Source organism: Pholcus phalangioides, unplaced genomic scaffold, assembly GCF_987345545.1.
Source record: "Pholcus phalangioides strain wild (caught in Gottingen) unplaced genomic scaffold, Ppha-v1.0 ptg000003l_1, whole genome shotgun sequence".
NCBI lineage: Eukaryota > Metazoa > Arthropoda > Arachnida > Araneae > Pholcidae > Pholcus > Pholcus phalangioides.
In genome coordinates this window covers 43053922-43074844 of record NW_028301596.1, presented here as the reverse complement: position 1 = coordinate 43074844, position 20923 = coordinate 43053922, and positions in this window count along the sequence as shown.

Below are 20923 nucleotides of genomic sequence, written 5' to 3'. Positions count from 1 at the left end.
TGTCGCGAGTTCGATACTCGGTTCGTCCTTGTCAGAAAACGTTCCTGACACACGGGTACAACAAAAACGGCGATATGACCGCAGAAAAAAATTGCTACCGCAGGGAGTCCCACATCGAGGGGTTAGCGTACCAACCTTCCGATGAGTATAAAAAAAACAAGCCTGCCGTTCGGATCGACGAATAAATTGTAGGTCCCGGTCTAAAAAAATTAGCCCTCGTGTGCAGAAAATGACTGTGGTGCGACAAAAAAGATCAAATATATGCACCCTGTATATTAAACCTGAGAGATTAAAATTCTATTTTCTCCAGTACGAAATTAGTCGATGATGACAATAATAAAAGCTAAATAGAAATAGTTAAATAGTAATAGCTAAAAAGAAACAAAATATACCACCATTACTTTCCATTTAATTATTCAATTTCAATTATCGAATGGTTTTTTTTTGGAATTTCTTTTGTGCCAAATGAATCTTATATAGAATTTTAAATAACCATCCGCGAAGAGAAAAATGGACTTTTAGATGATAGTTAATAAATTAGATTCGAAATACTTTCGCAAAGATTTTAATTATTAATTTCTGTGATTAGAAAATTACCAATTAATTTCCTCGAGTATTTTTTGTACAGGCTGTTAAGAATAATTATGAGCATTAAAATTTGTATTCGTATGCATAGATAAGCAAGAATTGGTCCGGTATTATATTCATTAGGAAATCGTAGAAATGCCATTAGAAAATACAAGAAAAATTAAATTATACCATCATGGAAAAAAAAATCATTAGTCAAATTTAAATGTGCTTACGAATCAAGGTTAAGGGAATAAATTTGCGTAAATTGAAAAATTTTGTTTATTAAAAAATCGGAAATCATATGATTATTTTAATATTTAATATAAAAAAATCATAGTAAAAGTTATAATGGGAATAAATATCTCTTACGGTATAAATTATATAATTATTGTGTCGGTCTCTTTTGTAATTTTGCGGATGAGGAAAAATGAATATTTTGGATGTGTGTGTGTGAGTATAATAAAAGTATAATAAGATTTTTGAATTGATTCTGGCACTTACGTATCATCCAAAATCTGACCAAATAGTCAGCCCTCGTTATAACGTCACTACTGGGGACCGAATATTAAACGCTTTCTAAATCTAGGCGACTTATTAACGAGTAGACCTAAACGCTAGTTATGCTTGTATGTCGCCGTGGTGGTAGAGTGGTCATAGTGAAAATATTTAATAAATATTTGAGTTGAAGCTAGTTAGGCTTGATCAAAGTTAGTCAAATTAAAATTAAGCTCGGACTTAAATTAATTAATTAAGCAAAATTATATTTAAATCAGTTAGAATAAACGAAATCAGAGAATTAATGAAATATACTTACCCTCTCAGGAGATCTGCACGAATCCATATACAGTTTAATTTCTGAAATCCAAAATACTAGTTGATAACCGTAATCAATGTCAACTTTTGACAAATAATTCGATGCTTTAAACTGCATGCACGTGTTCAAAACAAAAGGGACAATTTTGATATACTTCGAATACACTCAAAGCAAAGATGCAGATTCACAATTTCACAAAATAAGCGCAAAAATATTTCACGCATTATATATAAGATTTTAATAATCAACTATGGTACTGTCAACTGCCAACGATGGCGAATCATGTTATTATCAAGTTGTTTCTGGTTCTTTTTTTTTTTTAATTTTAAAATAAATAATTTTATAAGACAGTCGCCCCTGCACAGAAGCAAATGCTGATATTACCAATTAGGCGATATAACCTAAACTGTCTTCGGTTGATGTGGTATGATTAGCATAGGCATTGTAGATCGATGACCCACAAATGCCACTAAATACGCAAAAGTGTTTGATACTTCAAGGAAACATTCTTTTAGCAAACCTCTTTAAAAATCCCCTAATGTTAATTTCTGAATGCTTGAAACTAAAAAAAAATATCAAAAACGCGTTTTACGAAGAATGCTATTTTCGACATGATTAAGTTTGAAACACAATTTCAAAAAAAATATATTAATTGTATCATTACAAAATTTTAATGTGATATTTTTGTCATATATTTATAAGATTATGAACCAAAATAACATGATAAAGTCTATCAAGTTTTTTTTCAATAATTACAGTGTTTTATACATATCTTAAGAGAAATTTAAAAACAAAATCACACGTATATCAACAGATTTGAGTATGACTTACAAATGGCAACTTATAGCATGCAATCCTGTAAATTTCAGTTCAAAGCCTACAACATCACTAGCTGAAAGACTTATGAAAAAAAAACTAAACATTTCATTCATATCATTTTTGAATATTACAAGTGTTTCGAATAATACATATCCTAAATCCTAAATATGACATAGTGGCCTGTGGGTTCCGACTGAAATTGGCAATCAGTGCATACCCCTGAGTCATTTCTTAGCCATCCTGGACTAGTAGTGCTATTTTCGCCATGGTTGTATATGTTTTATTTTTAAACTACTTAGAGTTTAATATTACCCATATTGGGTTATTAATCTAGGGGGAAAAGAAAGCTTAAGTAGGCTGGAGGAGAAATAGAAAGCAGAAAGTGTCACTCAACAGGGCAGTGACAGGCATATGCATTTTCTTCAAATTTAACGTAAGAATTTCTTTTCATAAAAAATGACAGTCTAATATTCATTATTGTTATCAACATTTTGTTGATACACTTTTTATTAAAAAATGTTATTGAAGAATAACATTCGAATACCATTCCATATAAAACTGACTAGAAGGATGTCAGATACCTTAAATGTGCATAGATAATCATCATGTAATAACCAACACATGAAACGATGATGTAAGCGCCACAACGCGAACCCCTGTGATATACATACCGTATTTTCATTTATATTTTAATTTTGCCCCCTTTTTTTACTGTTCTAATTCTATCCATCTCTAATCAGGTTCTAGAAAGACAGAAAACTAATTCAAAAGGATTAATTCTCGTATAAATGCAAATCTCTTTCTTCGCCAACGTAAATTAAAAACGGGGAATTCTTTGATTAATCGCTGTGGAAATACTTTGATGAGAAAAATCTAAAAAAACAGTATGTATATATATATTATTTTTCGCAATAGGAAGAAAAAATTTATTCAGGCTTAAAGATGAAAGTAAAAAAGAAATAAGGAGGAATATATATATCCCACGTGCAAATGTCAGTCCTTGGGCATATTCTAATCCTTTATAAGCGGCTAAAAAACCCTATTGAAATACAAACTATAGGTACAGAGGAGTGAGAGAGAGAGAGCAAGATGATAATGAGATTATACTGAGCAATATACTTCTCATTAAAAAAAAATTTTTTTTTTACTCCTCTTTTCGGAAAAACTTCAATAAGAAATGTATTATAAGGTGGATTTTTTTCTCTATTATTATTATTATTTTTTTTTATATCGAAAATTGGAAATGGAGAAACCCCCCTTATGAAAATTCCAGAACTTCCCGCACCGTTAATTCCTGTCTTTGTGCTCTTTCCATCTATAAGTCGGAATTTCTATATTTTTTTCCTATTTTGGTCTTTAAGAGAAAAGAAAATTAAATTAAATGCGGATCCTCTCTTTCTCTTGACACTACGGCTATTGATATTCGGGGGAAATTGTGGAATTAATTTCTGATGGGTTCTTGGAATTTGCTATCGATTCTTCGTGGGTTGTAGTTTAATTTAATTTATTTCAAAAGATTGTATCTCTTATTTCTAAAATATTGGTTTTAATGGATGCACAGAATTAAATTTGTAAAATTGTTATTGCCCTTAAAATTTCCATTATCATATTGCAGGCTAGATTCGTCGTAGATGTACAAGGTTTCGTAAAGTGTCTGAAATCAATAAAAATTTACCGTAAATTTTAAAATTGCAGTAGAATATTTTAACATATCACTAAAAAGAGAAATATAGCTATGGTGATTTTACTCCAGTTAACAATAAACTTGTCATTAGAATCTTACATACTTCTCTCATCTCTTATGCGTATACATGTTATATATATTCTCATCTATAATCTGATGTACAGTCAAATCCCATTTTAACGAATACTTTTCTAATCCACCAGATAAGTTCACATAGAAATAATACAAAAACCTGGAATTCCTTTATAACGAAATTTTGTTATAACGAAGTGATTTCTCCGGTCTCTTGGAGTTCGTTATAACGGGATTCGACTGTAATATATATATAATGTACAGTACTTATCATACTTCTAAAGCGTCTCGTTGCAGTGTTGTGTAGGTTGAGCTTTGTCAGAACGCGCATGCGCGTGATTAGTGCTTGCTTTGTTTTTGGTGACTGTTGGCGTCAAGCATCAACATATTTCTTGGTAGCGTTTAATGAAATAGATAGCCTATACTGTACTTAATTCGACATTCAGAACTGGTATAGTGGCTAAAGCGTAAGATATGGGTTCGATTCCCACAATCTTGGCTGAGATTTTTTTTTCCTCATTCACATCTTCGTTTTTTAATGTGTGCGTGCGATCTTAAATTTATTTTTAATTTTAATAAAATTTAATTTTATTATTATATTCAATTTTTTGAAACCGTTGCACAGGTTAAATGTGACTCATTTACATCACAAATCGCCAGATGCATTCCGGTGCTGGTGAAAACACGGTTAATATTTTCAGGGCCGGAGGTAGGGTCCCCCCCCCCACTTTATCGGCCCGAACCAATACCTCCTAGATACTACGTCTCTCTAATAGCTATCTAAGCTATCTAGGGGGTATTGCCCGAACACGGGTGGGTCCGCGCAGAACAGAGTTCAGCGTAAAGGTTAATTTACTAATAAATTAGTCGGAAATAACAAGTGTTCGGCAATAAGTTGCCAAGCGTTACAGTCAGACATACACTCGCGCATGCGCGTTCTGACAATGCTCAACCTGCACAACACTGCAGCGAGACACTCGTTATAATTCTCATCTCAGCAATATACTTCTCATTAAAAAAATACAATATTTTCGGAGAAACTTTAATAGAAAATGTATTATAAGGTGGATTTTTCTCCTATTATTATTTTTTTTATATCGAAAATTGGAAATGGAGGAAATCACCTCCCGAAGATTCCAGGACTTCCCACGCCGTTAATTCCTGCCTCTGTGCTTTTCCCATCTATAAGTCGGAATTTTTATATTTGTCCTATTTTGTCTTTTAGTGAAAAGAAAATTAAATTGAATGCGGATTCTTGACACTCTACGGCTATTGATATCAGCGAGAAATTGTGGAATTAATTTCTGATGGGTTCTTTGAATTTATTATCGATTCTCCGTAAGGTGTAATTTAATTTGTTTTAACTCATGTAGTTAAACGTCCTACGTCTTACTTCTAAAATATTGGCATAAGTGTAAGTACCGAATTTTAAAGCTGTAAAAGTGTTATTGTCTTGAAAAATTTACATTATCATATATTGTAGGCTATATTTATTTTTCTTCATTGGTGTACGAGGTGTTTCACGAATTTTGTCTGAAATCAATAAAAGTCCGATGTAAATTCTAAAATTGAAGTAAAATATTTCAAAATATCATTAAAAAGAGAGAGAAACTGAGCTGTGATGGTTCAATTCCAATTAATTGATAATAATTATGGGGAAGAAACCATTATGAGTTATTGTCATATTTTTCTAATAATCAAAATAGGCGAAATTCGCGCCACTTTTCAACTCTTTATTTGGCAATGTTACACTCAAAAAAGCGGCACGAGATTCTTATATTTTTTTTTCAAATAAAGGCAATTATATTTTGAGCTCGTTTCGGCATTGATGTTTCTAAGCAATTCCTAAACATCCGGTGTTTACTTGTGAGCTGTTTAAAGTTTCTATAATTACCAGCAGACTGGCTCAAACGTACGCATGTCTCCTATTTCTTGTCAAGATACACGATATGCACGATTTTCATCACTTGCATTTCGGAGGGAAATACTATGGAGATAAATTGCCGTTCATTCTTCTATATTGATAGAAAAGTATGTTGGTAAACAATAAATGACATTTTTAAACTATCCAAATCTATATAAATCATATAAATACAGAGTGTATTCCCTTAAGTGCAACATTACGTAATTTTTAAATATTAACAATAATTTTTTTTGTCATGTAATAGCATTCAGATTACCCTCCATTTGCTTAATATAATCCCTGAGAGTTTTTCTAAACTGGATATTTCAATGATTGCCAATTAAAACTTACAAGATTAAAGCTCTGCCCCCACGGAGTTCGAGTCCCCGTGGGGGCAGTGATGAGTTTTCTTCCTTGTAATCTTCATCTCCACAAATAACCAGTCTTTCGATGAATCTTGTATTGACAAGAAAATAAAATTTTGTACTTACATAGGATAGTATACGCAATCAAATATGTGTGGCAAAAACTTGAAATAAATTAATGAATAAATAATATTTTTTAATAATATTTGTATATAAGAACGTTTTTTACCATGGTAAAAGGTAGGTGACCCCTTAGAACACCGAAAAAAATTCACATTGTAACAATTGAACAAAAAGTATCTAAAAATATGTTTTTTAGAATAATTCGATATCTCTCCGGAGACTGGGGTTGAAAAAAATCAAGGATCTAAATCAGAAGTCTTCAAACTTTTTCCAGTCACGAGCACTGCCTCTACCCACCATGAAAAGAAGAGCACCCTTACGGGAAGTTTGAAATACTAATGCATACAATTAGGAGGATTTCAATCCTCTAATAAAAATTTTACAAAGTGTTTAATGGGAACGTTGATCAATTGCTCGCGAACAAGAATTCCGACATGAGCATCGTGCTCTCTGGGAATTTCAGGGAGCACCGTGGTGCTCGCGAGCAACGGGTTGAAGATGCCTGCTTTAAATCAGTTTCCCAAACTTTTTGTTCCATCGCCCCTTTCTTCGGAAATCTTTCCTCTCATCGCCTCTCCCCCAACTCATGCGTACCCGTGACATCCTATGTTATAGTCGAAGCTCTTCTGTCGCCCGCTGGACAATTCCATCCCCATCAAAAAGGAGTGATATTGCCCACTTTGGGAAGCACTGCTCCAAATCATTGATATCATGACGAAATTCGTGAAAAATTCATGGAGTAAAAATTTTAGTTGTTATATTTTCTATAATCATCATTTCACAAGGGGAAAACAATCACAAAATTTTCCACTTTTTGTACTATTTTTCCGATGTTTAATTTCAATTTTTATTGCTCTGTAATATTTTCCGTGAAACATCCTACGCCCGTTGAAACATTTAGCACGAGAAGATTCTCTCATATGACTAATAAAATTTTGAATTAGAGTTTTCCTAAAATATTAACTGTTTTTCGATGTGATTTAAGATATAAACATATCTTCGAATTTTCGAGAAAATATGAAGTTTATTATTTATATGATTTTCTTTTTTGAATACGCATTTTTAAGCGGTAATTATCGTGTATAGAAGTCTTTAGTTCAACGGCGGGCTACTAGTCATTGAGGAAAAAGAAGATGATACTATTTAAATCATGTGTAAATATTTATCATATTTTTCTACTACATTTTACCTATCAGAGTAGATATTGTGAATGGTTGTTTTCCCCTTACATTGTCGTAGTCTTTTGAAAGAGGACTAGCGCCATCTGTCCAATAATTTAAGAACCCAGAACGTGAGAGAAAATCAATATTGATACTACTACCTTTCTTATTCTGATAGATATTTTACGTTATTTTAGGCAACGTGAAGTTTCAAAATATGTACCATTATGTGTATTTTACTAAAATTTTATTTCAATGAATAAATTTATAGAGAAAAAAATTATGTCAAATTTGCTAAACTTTAATTGTGTATTATTAGGTCGCATGGCTATACGTGTTTGTATGTGATTCTTACGGAAGGATTCATATTTTCTTAATCATGTGGTGTGTTTATATTTCGTAGTGATGGTTTCACTACCGTTAAGTTATAGTAATCATTAACTTCAGTGAAGAAAAACATTAGAGTCATTATTAGGGATTTTAGCAGTTACGAATTAGCTGCCACAAATGTGAAAATTGGATTTTAACACGAAATCCCGATAATTTACTCTTTGTAAAGCGAAAATTTTTCGTAATTAATGGTCAGGTAACCTCTCTTTGATTTTTGGAATGATTTCCTAAGACCGGGTTTACACTATAAAAGTATGATAAAAGTTTATTTATAAAACTTGAAAAATTCGCTCGAATGTGACCAATGGGCTAAGGCCTTGAATAAGTTTTAGGAAAGATCTTTTACACAACGCGAAAAATTCAACCAACAAGATTGTCGGTTACATTTACTTGAATGTAACCAATAAAATTATTTGTCAAATTTTTCAAGTTTTATAAAATAACTTTTATCCATCTTTTCTAATATAATCCCGTCCGAGTGGCGTGGTGGTAAGATGCTTGTTTACCACCATGAAGATTGTTGTCAAAGGGAGGATGCAGATAAGAATGTTTACCCTAATAAGCTTGAGACGACTACCGATAGACAGCGCCTTCATTTCCAACAGCCCATGTCATTAATGGTAGTAAATCGCAATATAACGGTGGTCAGAGCTGGTGTTTGGTGAAGCAGTAGTATGATCTCGGTCTAAGACCGGAATAAGCCCAATAAAATGCAGCGAATGTAACCAATAGGCTTATTGAATATTTTCGGTTGCATTCGAGCTAATACAACCAATTGTATATTTTTTTCAAGTCTTGTAAAATATCTTTTATAAAACATGCATAGTGTAATCTCAGCCTAACTCGTATAAAGGCGCGTATACATTAGCGTGCGGATCAAGCAATGAAAGCATTTGCAATTGGCTGTGCGGTAATTTGTACGGTGTTGTGAACAATTCTTGAGCTGTTCAAACTGGACCCACCTGGAATCGATTTTTTTCAACGAACACAAAGGAAAGAAAGGGCAGAAAGGAAGTTTGTGCGTCCGCGGACGGATTAGAACCACTGCAGGAGGTCGTACGTTGTCAGATCGGCGCGCTAGTGTATACGCGCATTAATACAACTTTAGTTGAGTTTCTTTTCCGAGTTCTATATGAATATTACGGAAATTAATTGGCAATTCGGAAGGTGAAAATTATCTATTCACGCTATTTTTGTGGAGTTAGTAAGTGGTTTTGAAATTTTGCCATCAGTTCCTTAATCAAAGGCATTTTTGAAAAAAAAAAAAAAAAATTTTTTTTTTGAAAAGTAAGAATGGTCTGAAGAGCATAATATTATGCTAAACACAGTAGCAGATAATTGTTCGAATAAATTTACTTTACATATGGCATTCAACGCAACAAATGAAGCTTCCGAACGCATGGTTATTTTGTTTACCTGAATCCGGAAGAACTTCCACATCATCACTGCACATAAATTTATTATTAGAAAAAACATTTCTCCAAATCTTTTTTCAAAAACGTGTCACGAGTTGAGCTGATCGATGGATACGATCATGTCAATAGACGTCCATTAGTGAACCAAGATACTTTTATTTAGGGGTCATGCGTACTTTAAATGTTGGTACTTTTTGCAAGTGTAACTATTCGAAACTTCATAGTCCCTAACACCGTAGATGTTGAGAGGTATTATTTTAGTATATAAAGAGCGCCGTTATTACTGACACTTTTGTATTTAAGAGAAATGTTGCATGAATAAACTTGAAATCTTGAAACTTCGCGATGAGATCCCTGATGCTACCTATTACACTGCTCTACACTGATTCTGTTCTCAAAGATATTTCAGTGATTTTGGGGCGCTGATTCAAAATCCGACATTGGTTTTGGCTCTAGTTTTTGAGATAAAGTGAAAATTAAATTTCGATGGTAATACATATAAACGGCGTAAAAATCACACTGAAACTGTGCGAAATATAAATCTCATTTTAATAAACTTAATATCAATACATAAAGAGCACTGATATCTGATAATGATGTAAATGTAATAATAGAATGAATTAAATAGGAAAATAAGTAAAAAAAATAAAAATTCGATGTAAAAATTAGTGGTTGCAGATTTACACGGAAATGTTGAGAGTATGCATTATCTAGAAAACTAAAGCCAATTCGGCAAAACCAACTAAAATTTTAAAATCAGCAGCCCCAATATACCCTAAAACAGTTAAAACAACCTTGGCAACCCGAATTTTATTTTGTTGTTGTGGAGCAGTGTTATATAAAGACAAATCTATGTGTCATTAATTCTTCGAGTAAATTGGCTGGATGTTTAAAACCGAAGTGCAGTATGAAGAAAAATAATACGTGGCATTTATAAACTATGATTTTCTATTTTTATCTTGCATACTGGTGTAAATTACTTCTACAAATCTACTGTAATTATTTTTAAGCGACACAATTTGCTTTCCCTTTAAACAGTTCTCGTTTCTGAAATAGATTGAACAATATATACTCGCTGCCACTTATTCGCGAGACTCTTCTGAAGAAGCATTTTACTTACCTTATCCGAAAATTTTGCAACTCTTTACCACTTGATATTCTTATAATACTACTAATTCATTACCTTTCCAAAAGACACATGAAGCAGTATCTTTTTTTCAGTCAGTGACATCGAGAATTTCTTTTGATTTGCCCTATGCTCCTTAATCAGTTAAATAATGAAGCTATTCAATCTTACGCATTGTAACATTATATTGATTTTTATTATTTGTACTCACCTGAATATCACGCGCACAATGTATATTTCATATAGTTGCATTCCTTGCTGTTGCCAAAAATGCTACAAATCATGCGAAAGTTTTGTTTTGACATCGGACATTTTTTTCATATTAACCACTAAAAAAAAAGGAGGGATAAAAGAAAAATTTAAATTTGAAAAATTCCACCCTTTTCGCAAAATGTTTTTCATTATTATTCATTATAAACATGCAATGTATTAACCAGTATGGGTCTCCAGACCCTTTGGCTGATTTTTTTTGTCTCATCTTGTATTTATGTAAGAAATTAAAACAATAAAGTGAATTGAAATTTTTATGCGGTGAAATTCCGGTTAATATGTTTCTGTTTGCTGCAAAATTGTTTTTTGTAAACACCATAAAACAAGGCAACTGGTATTTTGACGCATAAAAATTACCAATTTCGTTCATTTTCATGCTGCGCATCGATAACCAACAATCATTTTATTCTAGGAATTATAACAGGTAATTTTATTTTTATTCAATAGGTATCAGGAGGGAGGGGTTCTAGTCCAACGATGTTTCTTGCACTAATAAAAGCAAGATATGAAATATTTATAAGAAGATTAGGATTGTTTTCCTTCTAATATATTTTTTCACCTGTCTGCAAACTATTTCTCCCATTTATGCTATTTCGCGAAAATTTTCACTTGATTTCAGCGGTCTGCAATGAGAATAAGATTGAAGAACACTGAACTAAACAAAACCCAGGTTTTTCGTGTCAATAGGTAATTTTATCCATTGCCTTACAATTCATCACTACAATGTCCTCTGGAATTTTTTTTTCATTATGGCCCGGTTTTTATCAGGACTTGTCCCGGTTTCTCAAAATCGTATGATCTGGCCACCCTTCTATGTAATATTTCTCTTGAATTCTTCACATCAAAGTTTTCTTTTTCATGGGTCATAGTAGCCCCTTAATAAATAGAAAATATTTCATAATTATTGAAAGAAATATTTTCATAATTATTGAAAGAAATATTTTCATAATTATTGAAAGAAATATTTTCATAATTATTGAAAGAAATATTTTCATAATTATTGAAAGAAATATTTTCATAATTATTAAAATAAATATTTTCAGAATTATTAAAATAAATATTTTCAGAATTATTAAAATAAATTTTTTCCGTGTATTATACAGGACCCTCCTGTTTGACTCGAAGCCTTGGGTCCTGTTGGGCTAACCAGTTAAGATGCCACTGTTTGAATACAGATACAGCAATACGTCTTGTTGGCCCTCGGGCTACGTGAAAATTTCTTTTTTTGCCCGCAACGTCTGAAAGCTCGAGCATCCCTGCTCTAAGCCATGGAAAACGCCGTCAGCTCTAGACATATTCATCCATCGTACGAATAAAATCACATGTTTACGGCAAAAGAAAAAAAAAATGATCAAATAACCATCACGTCAACACACTTTTTTTTTCCAAAGTCGGCGACTATAATATTCATGTCATGAAATACAACTCGAAATGTTGAAAATATTTTATTCAACAAGTGGGTTGCATCTTGTTAGATATTACACGGCAAAAGTTTTTATCGCACTAAAAAAAACAGCATTAAAAAAAAATAATAATAAAAATAGGAGAAACTGACGAAATGATTTATTTTTATGAGATCATATCAGGGAAGGGGGTATAGCGTAATGACCAGTCATCAACGAAATCGGAAGAACCCCTTTCTGGAATGGTTGATGCTGTGAAAAGAGTTGAAGAAGGTGGAAAAAAATAGAAAGCTTTTTCCATTTCAGATCTAGATGCTTATCACAGGGGCCAGGCACTCGGAAAATAGCTCGGGCATGAAAGATCCGAAAATAGTCTTCCGTAATGTTGGAACATCCATCGTCTAGCCTCTCTCTCTCTCTCTCTCTCTCTCTTCTAGTTCTCTCTCTCTCTCTCTCTTCTAGTTCTCTCTCTCACATACACACACAAAGTTCATTTTCTTAGTTGACGATGTTTTTCCCCCGAAGTTCTTCAAGTTCTTTTTTCCTTCAGTAATATCCATCTAAAAACTTGAGTCGATATCATCTTATCTTGATTGCATCGAAAGAAGAAAAAAAAAATGGAAAAAAAAACATGAGCATTTAATCACTCGTTTTCCGAAATGTTTTCTCGACGAAATCGCCATTGATTAAATTAATGTCTGGAATTAATAATTCTTTTCTCTTGGAGTCATTCTGGTGTGGAGTTAGAATAATAATATCACAACGTTGAGAGATAAACGTGTATCTTAACATTTTTTTTCGTCCATTTTCCCCTTTTGACCGTACTCTTTCCTGAGGATCCCGTAACTAGCTGGAAGTAAGAAATTACTTATTTACACCTGCACGCTTGAGAATTTTGGGGTAAGGGGGAGCCACGAAAAGAAAATAGGATTTAAAGGGGGCGAAAAGCAACCCAGCTTAAAAGCCACTTCAGGTAATCTGGATAAGATTATGCCAGAAACATGAATGTGCAAATTTCATGAACTTGGAGAACGACGTTTCGAATTTTCACTCTACCCATGTTATTCTACGAAAGTTGTTTACTTAAAATGTTTTGTAAAATGTGTCTCGATATGGTGAGTTCGTATTTGAATGCATGTTTGTGTTTGTGGCAAAACTTAGATGACAAAATAAGGGATCCAACCAGCTGATGAACCCAAGGAGTGAAAATTTGCACATGATTTGTCTCTTGCATAAAGTGGATGACATTTCCCTTAATTTACTCATAAAATAATGTCGGTCTTGGTACCCCTAGGTTAGAGATCAGTAAGTTTTTCTCCTGGTAGAAGCTTTTATTTTTTTTCTCCTGATTCCATGCCATCATCATGGGGTCCCTGGAAAAGACATTTCTAAAGACCCCGAAATCAGCTGGAAGTAACAGCTTAATATTTATTTACATCCTTACTCTTGAAAAACATAGGGAGGGATCACGAGAAGAAAATGTTGTCCAAAAAGGGCAATGAGTTAAAAATAGCCAAGCTTAAAAGTTACTTAAAAGCTATCCAGTAATCTGGATTAGATACCCCATCCCATCTCATTTACAAAAAAGGTAAATCATCTCCCTAGGCTAGAGCGTAGCGTCAACTAGACAGCAATCTTCCCTATTGGTAAAGGCCTTACCTCCGTTCTCCAAGCAGTGCCATCACGAGCCCCTGAGTAAGAATCATCATTGTAGTTTTCCCGTATTTAGCTGGAAGTAACAGCTTACACACCCTTACTCGTGAAATTCGGGGGGGGGGGGGGACAACCAGCAGAGCATATGGCCCAAATAATGAATATGGGGTCCAAAGAAATATAGTATTAACAATTTATAACGGGGAATTCCCTGACAAACAATTCATAAATTCGAAAATTTATCGAATGGAAAATTCACCAAAAACAATTAGTGACCATAGTTCAGTGAGCAAGTGAGTGAGTAAGCATTACAAGTGTGTGAGAAAATGAGAGACTAATTGAACGGGTGAGGGAATGAACGAATAAATGAGTGGTTGATAAGTAAATGAATGAATGAGCTAGTGAGTGAGTGAGTGAAACGATGGCACCAGACGAATTACTTTATGTGTGGCTTAGAACTGTGATGTAATTTGACCATCGGGCCTATTTTGCAGTGCAACCGAACTGAATGTTCACGGCAGCAGTTCTCAAACTTTTGTCACCCGTGGCTTCCTTGACAAATTCCTGTTTCGTCTGTGGCTCCCCAGAATAGTTAAGTAGATATTTGTTTCACTCACTTATAAGAGGACCACACAAATCAATGTTTTCAGCTCGCCGCAACGCCGCTGACAAAGATTGGCGACGCACACTTTGAGAAACACTGCCTTCACTAGGTGCATGTACGGTCAAGTACTAATAGTAGTTCAACAGAACTAATAATTTCATACGTTACCTCACTTCTGGTTGGAAACAAATTGAATTTCCAACAAAATTTTCAGCAGTGATTGAATTTCAGTGAAGATCTGTCGGGAAAGGAACTAGAAATTAATCTCTCTGCTGACTTGTATGTCAATGTATTGCTTGTAACTTAGAGTACTTTCCGAGATTTGATTCGGTGTAACATCATCGCAAGTCGTTTCCGGAAGTGATCCTAAAAACACACACATTCCAATTACGTCACGTGTCTGTGGAATTCCTGTTCAATTCTCCTAATGGTATCTTCGCGTGCGAAACACTCCGACGAAATCATCGGTAGTACTGTATATATGGGAATTGCGGAAATGGGTCCCGTGACTTTTATCGTGACGTAGATAGTCAAAAGTGTGATTCGCCTTGTTATTCTTCAACTCTAGATAACAAGTGAGAAATCAGCTGCAAACGATTTCTCAGCATTCTACTTTGGTTTTACCTAAAACACGCACATACAGGGTGTTCTCTGAAAGTGTGTCCGAAAAGAGTAGAAATTCTATTATTGATTCTAGAATTAAAAAAAAGAGAGAAATATCTGTCTCATTCTTGTTCCAAAGTATTGCACATAGTACTTGCTGGGGTGGAAGAGATATCGGCAACGGGATAAGTCCGGCTGACGAAGTTCTGGCGATCATTCATTCAGTACACATGTGTCTCTTTGCCTTCGTCGCAGATCTCGCAATGGAATAAGCCCAATTGCTGAGTTCGGTACATGCACGCGGAATGTGTGAGCTGAACACTAGGGCAGTCTCAACCCATGGACATAAACGCATTTCATCACATACCCTTGATTGATGCGGGTCCCATTATTATATTTAATCAAAACTAACAACTGGCGAGAGGCTTCTGAGTAGCTCCAATGTCCCAATACTACAAATACAAGACCACAGTACGCAAAATGCCCAACGAGGTGGAAATGTACAATATGGTGCTAGTGCGCATTAGAGGTGTGGGGGGAGGAGTTCTTTCTTATGCACACTTTTTTGTACTTCGTGTAGTAAGTGGATGTTCCGATTAGAGGGAGCGGGGCTCTAGTGCAGTGTTCTTCATCCTGCTGGCACGTGGGGGATTTCTTGCTATTCTGTGAAATATTTCTCCCAAATTCGAGTAGCCGGTACAAAATTTTAGATTTAATAAATAAAATACAGTCTATGAATTGTTTATTTTATAAATTGTCTGAGGCTTTCACGGCTGGAGTTCAATGACTTGCAAACGGTTTCCGGGCTATTAGGCCATGGTCTAAGAGATATAATTCCTGACGTTTCGCCCACATCTGTGGCAGCATCATCTGAGGTTATTCGGACGTAAGTCTCCGTGGCAAGCGAGAAAGGCTTCGTACATTTACTGTCATCGACCTGTTCTCTATATGCACTGCTGAGTAAGTCGATGACAGTAATTATTTCCTTTATTTTGTTTTTGGTGGTCCGTGAATTATTTCTTCTATCTATTTATTTCCTTTTATCGGTCGCCAAACTATTTCTTTCATTTCCGCCCAGTCCACGAAATTTTTAAACTATTTTCACATGCACACTTATGTTGTTCCAGACTCTGCCACGAAGCTGGGCTGGAAGAGATCTCGGCAACGGGGTAAGTCCAGTGGCAAAGTTCTGGCGTTCATTCATTCAGGCACACTTATGTAAAAATGGTTCAAAAACATGATAGGGTAAATATGATACAAAAAGTAAACCAAACTTATGCATGTTTTTCCTCAACCAGTAATGATACAAAACAGGAAAAAAAGTAATGTTCGATTCAGCTTTAGAAGGGAAGTAAAAACGTAAAGTATTACTTTTAAGTTTGTGTACTTAAAAAAAAAGAACATGTAGATCATATTTTCCCTCCCGAAAGGGAAATTGTGATCAAGGCGAGGACAAATGTGTTACATCTCTGTTATTCAGCCCCTGTATTGGGAAGCTAATAGGCATTTTTGTCACATACACATATTCTAATGTATCATGTGTTCAAAAATCATGCAAATCGGACATGAAATGCCCGAGTTAGAGCATAAAAGGTAAAGCACTGTCAAATTACCAAATTTTTGTATGGTAAAAAATTGCATTTTTGTAAGCAAATTAAGTGATTAGATACATGTTTATGTCTTGGAGAAAATTTATTTAGATATATTTTTTAACTGATTTGACACAAGCCTTAATTAAATCTGGTTATAATTAGCATTCGCATTTAGAATTGCAGAAGTGGCACATAAGCAAATTTTTGCTTATGTGGTAACTTTTGGCATATTTGTTCACCATTTCATAGTCCAAATTGCTTCGTAATTACTAGAAAGTGCTAGGTACACAACACCTTTTAGTAACACGAAGTTCATTTAATTAAGCCAGGATAAATATTCAATTATGCCTAATCTGAAACAAAGAAACAAGAAACGTAAGTACAAAATAAACCAAAGCACAAATAAAAACTGTGTATATAGAATCAGTTGATCAACAAACATAACCTGTAATATAAGCAATTGTTAAAAGCGTATCATATTTGCCCTTCTGCTTTGCAGTTAGATAAACACCACAAAGATCATTATATTAATATAAACGTAAGCATAGCCTGAAAGAAAATTTCTTCCCCAACCTTTTCATATACATCAACAATAAATATCGTCATTCTACAGCAAGCTACGGTAAAAGTTGTTGACGTACCTCACAAAAGTTTTGGACTCCAAAAATGTAGGCGTCATAATTTTTTTTTAATGCCTTGAAAGCTTCAAATTTTTTAAGAGATAATAGGACTTGAAAAGAGTAAGAAACTGCAATTCAAATGCAATCAAATCCCGTTTTAACGAATACCGATATAGTGAAAATCTCGTTTTAACGAACACTTTTCGATTCCCTCAGATAAGTTTACATAAGAACAATGCAAAAAACCCTGGAATTCCTTTATAAAGAAATTTTGTTGTAACGAAGTGATTTCTCCGGTCTCTTGGAGTTCATTATAACGGGATTCGACTGTATATTTTTTAGGTTTGGTTTGGTCAACAATAAAGTGCTTTTTTTTAAGGTGTATCATAATTGCCCTCCTTTTTGAGTGTGTAACATATCTACCCTACTTGACCCCTACTTGTATATGCACACAAATTTGGTATCGATATGAGCGTTAATCGCAGCTGCAACATTCTCTCAACACATTCCAACTTCAAACACGTCACATCTATCTCTCCCACAACTTAAGTGTTTTGAACTTTTATTTTAGAAATGAAGAAATGACCAATGGCTCTTTCCAGCAAATGTATACATTTCAAGTAAAGTGTTAAAGCTATCCGATCCACGTATGTTTCTCGCTTCCTCTCGATTCCAAGTCTAGTCTACTTAATGCAAAGTCCCGCGGTTAGGAATTCTAGCGGAAATAAATCTCGAAATGGGCAATCGTTCAGAAATTCCTGTCGGAGGGGGTGGGGGTTCTCTCTCTCTCTCTTCTCATGTCAGCTTTCGTAATGGCCATTAGCCGCGAAAGAAAGTTTCTTGGAATTTATTCCAGAATTGTCGTTGAGGGGGAAAAGTTGGAAAACGTTTAAATTCCGTATAAATAACAGGCGTTAACTAGTCTTCAGTAAACTCTCGACGTCGTCAAGAAAATACTTTATTTAATGACCTGTCATCAAACTAATCCTCCTTTTCCTAGAGTTAACGGAGAAGTGGGATCAAGCGAGCAAAGCACTCTCTCTCTCTCTTACACACACACACACTTTGCTACAGAGAAGACGTTGAGAAAACTTTCTCATAATATATGGCATGTGGATTTACCAGAGGAAAAGTTGCATATTCATGTTCTCTATCCATCGTTATGCTATTATGCGCTGTGTCGTCGTCGTTGAAACGACATTGTGGAAATTCGTATGCCGATTTTCGGTGATTTTTTTTTTTTGAAAACGATGAATGTTCGAATGATTCCTGAGAAGGAGCCTTATTATGCGGATAAATTCATTTAGTTACGCTTCGTGGGGTTATTAAAATCGGAAGATATTTTAAGATTGTTAAGGATTTTGGTTAATGGGCTGCACATCGGAGACGAGACTCTAGCTTTGTAGAGGAAATGAAAAATGCTCCGTTCGATCGTAATACGAGAGGAGGATACATGTTTTGGCAGAGAATTGTGATATGGTATAAGTTGACTTGTTCGCGATGGTCATTTTCACACTTGGATGGCTCTAGTTAGACATATAAGATACGTTGTGCTAGTTATTAAAAAGATAAATTTCCATTGTGATTCGGGTGCAAATATTTGACTCGTTTTCTCGAGTAGAATGCTTCGGAAAAGTCGAAACAGGCCGTGGTTATTGACCCAACTGAATAGATCATTGGAATGGTTAAATTTGTTTCTAGATATAAATTTTCCATGATACGAGTAACTTCCAGGAACGAATTGAGCTCGTAACTCGAATTATCACTGTGTTTTGGAAAATTTCATTTCTAGTCTCTCGTCGTAATTACTCATTTGAAATCAACGAAAATAAATTTTTTGCAACATAGAATCAAACGCATCCTCAACTCATTGTAATATCCAGAAACTTGTCGTACTTGATTACGCTTATTTTCCAAATTTTATTGAGAGTTTCCTAAACATCCTATTAGGAAAGAAACTTTTCATAAATATTCGTAGTATTTGGTACTGAAATTTTGTAACTCATTACCACTGGAGTTGCAGATCATTCGAATGCAAATACAAAAGCAAATGCCGCAGGCAAACTGCCCAATGAGTTGACTGGAAAAAAATTCACACAAAAATATGGATGTCAGATTTATTTAAAAATTCAGCAAACAAAAGTAAAATCGATTGTCATGAAAAAACTAATAACTATGATGAAAAAATCCAACTTACATTTGAAAAATCATTATTCAATTTATTCATTTCAATAGACGATTCGAACTTTTATTTTGGAATTTTTCGTCCTGGTGTTTTTTTCCCATCATTCAATATTCACCATAGGTTTGTCACTTTATTAAAAAAAATGAAAAATTTAGTTTTCTTATGTTTGTGTTTAGTATTTTCATTTTAAATTAAGAATTTCTCATCTTGTTTGTATTATATATCAGAGTTTTTTGGAATGTTTTATTTTCTGTATTTTCTATTTGACATCAAGAATCCTTCAATATAACGTAACTGTTTGCTCTTTTTTTTTTTTGCTTTTATATGGTAAATATGTGGTTTTTCCAAAATTCATTTAAATTCTTGTTTTATACGAAACGAAAGAATTTGATTTGATTTGAATTTTGCTAAATTCGTATAGATTTTTTTAAAAAATGGGCCGATTAAATTATTATCAACATTTGAAATAATTTGATTTCTTATTCAAAAACTATACGGAAAATAAATGATAAATATGAGGAAAGACAAAGCACATTTCAGAGAAAAAAATGGTTATATATATATATATATATATATATATATATATATATATCCTAAATTTTAAAAGTAGTTGCTTACTTCGTCGAAACAAAGTCTTGAATGCCAATAAATGATCACTCTCTTCAGACCAACCACAAAGTTAGAATCTAAATATTCATAAATGCCTATAAATATTAAATTTGGAATAGTTTGTTCTCCTCTCAAAGAAGGTAAAAGAATTTCTTAGAAAAATAAAAATGTGTGAGAGAAGATAGAAGATAAGAAATTCTCAGAGAAGCGTAAGGTAGTGACAATACAGTTTATCGCCGAAGCCTCTGTATTTGCATCGGATACAAAAGGGAGGTTTCGCAGCAATTTTCCTGAAAGCGTTTAAAGTTTGAATTTCCAATTACATTGAAATTCTTTCTGAAGGGGACTCCCCGCCCCCTCTTAGCCTCCCCCCATCCTCTCACGCACAAAACATCGAACAAAAGAGGAGTTTTGGAATCAGTTACAGTGGGGGCCCAAATGCAAAGGCGGGGGGAGATATATACATTGGGATTGTGTTCGGGATTCTTCTTTTGAAAAATTTTCTGAGGAAATTTCTGTGTGCATTTGCATAAGAGGAGGTTAACCTATTTAAACCGAGTGGCTTTAAAACAGTGGAAGAATCATTGTTTGAGGATCCGATTTATCAAATGACAAAAGGCGATTGTCGCGGTAACGGGGGTAATGCATGCATATGTGCACGAAGAGATTTTTCATGCCTACCGAAAAGCTTTGGATGGTCGAGAGAAAATTTGCCTTTTACCCTCTTCACATCCATTTCATAGTATTAAAGAATAAACCAATGCATTGAATTGCCCGTGTTCCAGTCCACAATAGCGGAAAAGTTTTCCCGCGCACTTGTTCAGCGATACGCATAGATAGATACGATAGATCCATTTGCTACAGTTTTCTTTACTCAAGCACCAAGCTTGAATAGATCCACTGGAGTAAGGATTATTCGTACGGTATATTGTATACATAAATC